This window comes from Podarcis vaucheri (genome assembly GCF_965113315.1).
Source record: "Podarcis vaucheri genome assembly, chromosome: W".
NCBI classification, from domain to species: domain Eukaryota; kingdom Metazoa; phylum Chordata; class Lepidosauria; order Squamata; family Lacertidae; genus Podarcis; species Podarcis vaucheri.
Window position 1 is genome coordinate 5,209,375 of NC_138757.1, and position 7,030 is coordinate 5,216,404.

The 7,030-nt window shown below is 48.7% G+C and overlaps 1 protein-coding gene across 1 annotated transcript in view; it reads left to right on the forward strand.

Annotated features, from left to right (window-relative positions):
- Positions 1 to 7,030, forward strand: part of LOC309523308 (uncharacterized protein) — a 283,533-nt gene that overhangs the window by 256,316 nt on the left and 20,187 nt on the right. The gene's annotated exons all lie outside the window — the stretch shown is intronic.

The window sequence follows — 7,030 nt, forward strand, 5'->3', positions numbered from 1 at the left end:
GGAGCGGGTTCCTCCTGATCAGAGGAACTCCGCCATTAGCCGATGGCGCTAACCCAGAAGCCCATAAAGATAAAGGCCCATAACGGCTTTAGAAATCATGTAATTAGAAAATCCTTATATAATGTTTGCATAAAATACAAAGATCTTTTAGAAAGGAAAACACCCAGATGGCTTTCGCCAATGGAGGCAAAGGCCCAGAAAAAGTTAAATATGGAAACCAAATGGTTGAGATATTCAGATTTGCTATCGGAAGATAAAGAAGGATTCAAATTAAAACCATTTGATCAAATTAAAGATAAAATAAATTGGTTACATTACCATCAGATTAATGAACTGTATAAATTAGATAAGAAAAATGGTTTTGCTTCTGTCAGGGAACTGCCATCGGAAGGACAGGAGGTGGAAGGGCTCACAGAGGTTGGGAGAGACTCAGCAGCTGAAGAGGGAACCAGCAGGGGGAGAGGAGGAGCTCCGAGGGAAAGTGAGCAGGAGGGATGGCTCCGAGACACTTCCAGCGAAAACAGTGGGGAGGTTTCAGGACCTCCTGTAGGGACACCAACTCCTCGCCGGAAACTGTCACGCCGAGAGTCCAGAAGACGCGTTTCCGTTAAGGAGCTTTTATGTTGGAAACGATTCCGAAAGCAACCACTGTCGGAATCTGCCAGCGACTGACGGAGCCATGCTTAAGGGGCTCCGTTACAGACAGAGGTTTGTGGACTTAACCAAACTCTGAGGGACTTGGATTTTACGCACAAGCAGCTCATCATCCCATCACAGCATTCCGACAGTCTCTGAAAGCAGCTTGTGCAAGGGAAGGCATCATGAGCAACCCAGCCGGAACCGGAGAAGCAGGAGGAGCCGGAGCGGGTCCAAGCCTGGAAGAAAGGTACCGGGTGTTGGAGGTCCAGCTAGCGCTGCAGACGGCGAGGCTCGAGGAGAGGAGGGCTCAGGATGCAGAAAAGGGAAAAACCACCCCGCTCGCCAGAAAGGTGCCAGGATTGGTGCAGAAGTTTTTTTTGGGGGGAGCCCAGGAACTATCATGCCTTTAGGACAGAGATGCAATATGCCCTCAATCTGCAGTTTGATGACTTTCCAGACGAGGAATCGCGAGTGGCATTTGTGATTGGACATCTCGAAGGGGGGGGCGAAAGACTGGGTTAGGACCCTGATGGCAGCGAATAATGACATCCTAAAGGACACGAGGAAGTTTTTTCGGGCCATGGACCTGATGTTTTCCAGCAATATTGAGCAGGGAGTGGTACGCAGACAGTTAATGGCGTGTAAACAGGGGAGCCGATCTGTCCGTGAGTACTGGACTGAGTTTACCATGTTGATCCATAAATTGGGGTGGGATCTATCAGCGGAACCCATACAAATGCTCTTTGAAGAAGGGCTTTCTTCGGCTGTGAAAGACGAACTTTCCCGGGCGCCCAGAGCGGAGTCTATGGACCAGCTGACCAAATCCGCGCTGACCATAGGAGCACGCCAGGAGGCGAGAGCCTTGGAGAGGCGGGAAGGGAAGGGGGAACGTTGGAGGGAGTTTCGCATTCCAGAGATTCCAGAGCCTCTGTTCCTGCCAGGAGAGCCGATGGAAATTGGAACAGCGCGCGCGCAGTTTCAAAGCCCAGTGAAGAGCGGAAGAAGGAGGGGAAGGGCGCCAAGAAATGTTATCTCTGCCAACAGCCAGGTCACTTTGCCAGAGTCTGCCCCCAAAGAAAGGAATGGCAAGGGATGGCGGGCGCGGTTGGGGAGAAGGAGGAAAAGGTCCAGGAGCAAGTAAAAGCCAACGCCTGGCTGCCACCGTTGGGGCACAGCAGCCAGGCCAAAGAGCAGTGAAAGTGCCCACGCCGGAACCTCCTAGACCCGCACTAGTGATAGAGGTGTTACTAGAGCTGCCAAACGGACACCCACTAAAGATAAAGGCGCTATTGGACTCAGGCAGCTCCTGTAATTTCATGAGTAAGGAGTTTGCAGCTGAACACCAGATACAGGCTATCCCTTTAAGTAACCCTTTGCAGGTGACCACGATCGATGGAAGGGAGCTGTTGGGCGGAGAAGTCAGCCAGCAGACCGTCCCAATGGTAATGAGGGTGGCAAGACACACTGAGCTAATAGCGTTTAATGTGGCTACCTTGGGAGGAGCTCCCATTATTTTGGGAATGAGCTGGCTAGCATTACATGATCCGCTAGTGGGCTGGCATCAGAGAGTGGTCTCCTTTGGGTCAGCACATTGTCTAGAACACTGCAAAGAGGGGAAAGCTCAAGGAGGGGCCAAAGCCACTCTAGCAGGGACGGAAGTAACGGACAAAGGGAAGGTGCCCTGACAATACGCCGACCTGGGCAACGTCTTCAGCGAGAGGGAAGCAGACAAACTACCTCCGCATAGACCCTTTGACTGTCAAATCAATTTACTCCCTGGGGCCCAGCTCCCAGTAGGCAAGCTGTACGCCATGTCAGACAGGGAGATGCAGGAGTTAAGGGAGTTCATTGACAAGAACCTGAAGAGGGGTTTCATCAGAGAGTCCAGAGCGGTGGGTGGCAGCCCAGTGTTCTTTGTGGATAAAAAACACACGGACAAACCAAGGCTTGTAGTGGACTTCCGGGCCTTAAATGCAGTGTCAGAACCAGTGACTTTCCCTATGCCCAGAATTGATGACATTTTGACTAGGGTCAGGAAGGGAAAGATTTTTACTAAACTCGACCTGAGGGGGGCGTACAACCTGATACGAATAAGGAAGGGGGATGAATGGAAAACCACCATGTTCACCCCTTTGGGGGCATTTGAATACCTCGTTATGCCTTTCGGCCTACAAGCAGGCTCAGCGTGCTTTCAATCGTTTATGAACCACGTCTTGGGACCTTTGCTTTACAAGAATTGCGTGGCCTTCTTAGATGATGTGTTAGTATATTCAGAGAATGAGGAGCAGCATGTGAGAGACGTCAGGGAAGTGTTGGGCAGACTGCAAGCGAACCAGCTGTGGGTGAAACTGGAGAAGTGTCAGTTTCACACCAAGGAGATGGAATTCCTGGGGTACCGCTTGTCAGACAAGGGATTGGCCATGGATCCTGGCAAGGTCCAAGCGGTACTGGAATGGAAGACACCGAAAACGAAGAAGGATGTGCAAAGATTTCTAGGGTTTGGAAACTTCTATCGAAAGTTCATCAGAAACTTTGCCCACTTGACAGCTCCCATTACTGACTGTCTCAGCAGTAAGAGGAAATTCGTCTGGACGGCGGAGGCGGAGCGAGCTTTTGAGGAACTGAAAAGGGCGTTCGCTTCTGAAGAACAGCTCCTGCATGTGGATTTACAAAAACCGATGAGAGTAGAAACGGACGCATCGGACTGGGCGGTGGGGGCGGTGCGTCTGCAGCCTGGGAAGGAGAAGTCGGAATGGAGACCGTGCACCTTTTTCTTGCGAAAGCTGAACAAATCTGAGAGGAACTACACGGTGTATGACCGAGAACTACTCGCCATTCACGAAGCGCTCAGAAGATGGAGGCACTTATTAATTGGCGCACAACATAAGGTGCAAGTGTGCACTGACCACAAGAACCTAGAGTATTGGAGAACGGCACGAGTACTCAACCAACGGCAAGTGAGATGGGCCCAGGAGTTCTCCAAATTCCACTTTGAAATTTGTTACGTGCCAGGCCCAGAAAACGTTAGGGCGGACGCTCTCTCACGTAAACCTGAATATTTGGAGGGGGAGGGAGCACCCGAAGAGAGACATGTCATCCCAGAGGACCGCTGGGTGTGTGGGGCGGCATTGGTGGGGCAAAGAGAACTGGTAGAGGGAACGGAGAATGATGAATACGCCCAGGATAAGCTCAGAGGTCTTAGGAGGGAGGGAGAGAAACCTGGGAGTTTCGAGGAAAGAAACGGGGCATTGTATTACAAAGGGGCACTGTATATACCCGAAGGAGAATTGAGGGGGAGGGTACTCAAGCAGTTGCACGACAGCCCCACAGCGGGGCATTTTGGGCAACACAAAACCATGTGGTTGGTCACCAGAGAATTTTGGTGGCCCAAGGTGAGGGAAGATGTACGGGAGTATGTAAGAGGGTGTGACCAATGCCAGCGAGCCAAAGGGGAGAGGCGGGCGCCGGCGGGGTTATTAGAACCGTTACCCACACCAGAACGACCATGGGAGGCAGTGTCGATAGATTTTATGACTGATCTGCCGAAGTCCAAGGGGAAAACAGCCATCATGGTCGTAGTAGACCTACTAACAAAGATGTGCCACTTTGTAGCCTGCTCGCATGCAGTCACGGCGGAAGAGACAGCGAGATTGTTTGCAGAGCACATTTTTAGGTTGCATGGCGCCCCCTTGAGGGTGGTCTCAGATAGAGGGAAACAATTTACGTCCAGGTTCTGGAGGAAGCTCATGAGCTTACTGCACGTAGAGGTCAATTTTTCGACTGCCCGGCACCCTGAAACCAACGGGCAGGCAGAAAGAGCAAACGGTATCCTCCAGCAATACCTGAGGTGTTATGTCAATGACAGAGAGAATGATTGGGTAGAGAAGTTAGCGCTGGCGGAATTTGCCTACAACAATGTGGAGAATGTGTCCACAGGGATGAGCCCCTTTTTGGCTAATTATGGGTGTCATCCCAGGGCATTTCCCGGGGGAGGAGGGAGAGATGGAGCGTCCCGGCAGCCGAACACTTTGTAGAAGAAATGGAAGCGATCCATCGTCAGCTCCAACTCAACTTAGAAAGGGCCAAGGAAGAATACAAGAGGCAGGCAGACAAGAACAGAAGGGAAGGTGAAACCATAAGGGTGGGAGATCAGGTGTGGCTGTCAACCCAAGGGTTGCAATTCAAAGGGGGTTGTAAGAAATTAAGGCCCAAAAGATTGGGTCCATTTGAGGTCGTTCAACAGGTCAACCCAGTGGCTTTCAGGCTCCGGTTACCGAACCACATGAAACTGCACCCAGTATTCCACAGGTCGTTACTGTCACCGTATAAGGGGGGACGAGAAGGGATGTCCACACGGGGACCAGTCATAGAAGAAAGGGAATGCAGCAGCCATGTGGCGGAAATCATCGACTCCAGGTGGAAGGGTGATCAGGTGGAGTATTTGGTAGCGTGGGAAGGGGAACCGGAGTCAGAAAACACTTGGGTAATGGCAGAGGATGTCAATGACAAGGTCTTAATAGAAACGTTCCATCAAAGGTTCCCAAGGAAACCTCAGCCTGTGGCGAGGTTCCGGAGGGAATACTTTGGCACCACTGACGAGGAGGAGGAGTTGGAAGGATTCACGGACTCGGAGTGGGAAGGAGGAATGGACTCCGATGAGGAGGAGTACTTAGAGGCCAGGAACAGCAACCGGTGGAGGGAAATGTTCGAGACGTCGGAAGATGAAGGAGGTTCTTTCCGGGGTTTTGCCTCCTCACCGCCCATAGAGGAGGGGGCGGGAGGGGGTGAAGGGGGCCCTGGAGGGGAGGTGGATGTCAGGGAACTGCCATCGGAAGGACAGGAGGTGGAAGGGCTCACAGAGGTTGGGAGAGACTCAGCAGCTGAAGAGGGAACCAGCAGGGGGAGAGGAGGAGCTCCGAGGGAAAGTGAGCAGGAGGGATGGCTCCGAGACACTTCCAGCGAAAACAGTGGGGAGGTTTCAGGACCTCCTGTAGGGACACCCACTCCTCGCCGGAAACTGTCACGCCGAGAGTCCAGAAGACGCGTTTCCGTTAAGGAGCTTTTATGTTGGAAGAGATTCCGAAAGCAACCACTGTCGGAATCTGCCAGCGACTGACGGAGCCATGCTTAAGGGGCTCCGTTACAGACAGAGGTTTGCGGACTTAACCAAACTCTGAGGGACTTGGATTTTATGCACAAGCAGCTCATCATCCCATCACAGCTTCGTAAGAAACTAAGTTAGAAACGGAGTTGTTGGATTCTAAAGTTAAAAATTTGTCTAAAATGTATAATCTATTGTTGGAATGGCATACAAAGGACAAACAAGTTATATCCGTGATGATAGATTGGGCAAGAGATGTGGGACATAATATAATGTTTGAAGACTGGGAAAGGTTGTGGAGGAAAGGGGTCAAGTTCACTGCATGCATGGTGTTAAAGGAAAACATTATTAAGGAAATTATTAAGTTAAAGGAAAATGTTATGAAAATGATGTATAGATGGTACTTAACCCCTGTAAAATTAGCAAAGATATATTAGTGATAATCTATGCTGGAAATGCAAAGAAAAAGAAGGAACCTTTTATCATATGTGGTGGACCTCTGTCCCAAGGTGAAAGACTTCTGGGAGAAGATTTATAATGAATTGAAAAAAATGTTGAAATATATATTTATTAAGAAACCAGAGGCCTTTCTTCTTGGAATAACAGGCTTGGAATTCCCAACAAAAGATGTTAGATTGTTTTTGTATGCCACAACTGCAGCTAGAATTTTATTAGCTAAGAACTGGAAAACACAAGAAGTGCCGACAGTGGAGGAATGGCAGATGAAGATGATGGACTTTTCGGAGCTAGCCGACCTGACTGGAAGAGTCCATGACCAGAAGGAGGAGGAGCACTAGGAGGAATGGATGAAATGCAAAGACTATTTACTTAAATATGCTAAGATAATTTAAACAGAAATACTTGCAAATACCAGATAGGCTTAGGATTTAAACATGTGATGTTATAGAATAATATGTTTAAAGTAAAGATGAAAAGAAAGAAAGATGTTAAGCGAGTAAGTAAATTTTATGAGAAACTTGTTTTGGAAAACTGTTACAATTATATATACTGAAATTCAGCCAGGGGGATATGAGGAAGTCACTTAACAATGTTACTAAGAGTGGACTAAGTATAGTTAGGATTTATGTTTGTTTGTGTGTTTATAAAAATTGGAAAATCAATAAAAAAAATTGGGGGAAAAACAAAAACTGAATTTGCTATTAACAGTTTGCAAAAGAGTCAGAAGTAGCAGTTATACAAATTACACAAAATCTACTGTAATTCTTACATTAGTATAAAGTGATTTCACCAAAGGAATTATTTCAATATTTCACATTAGTTAAGATACAA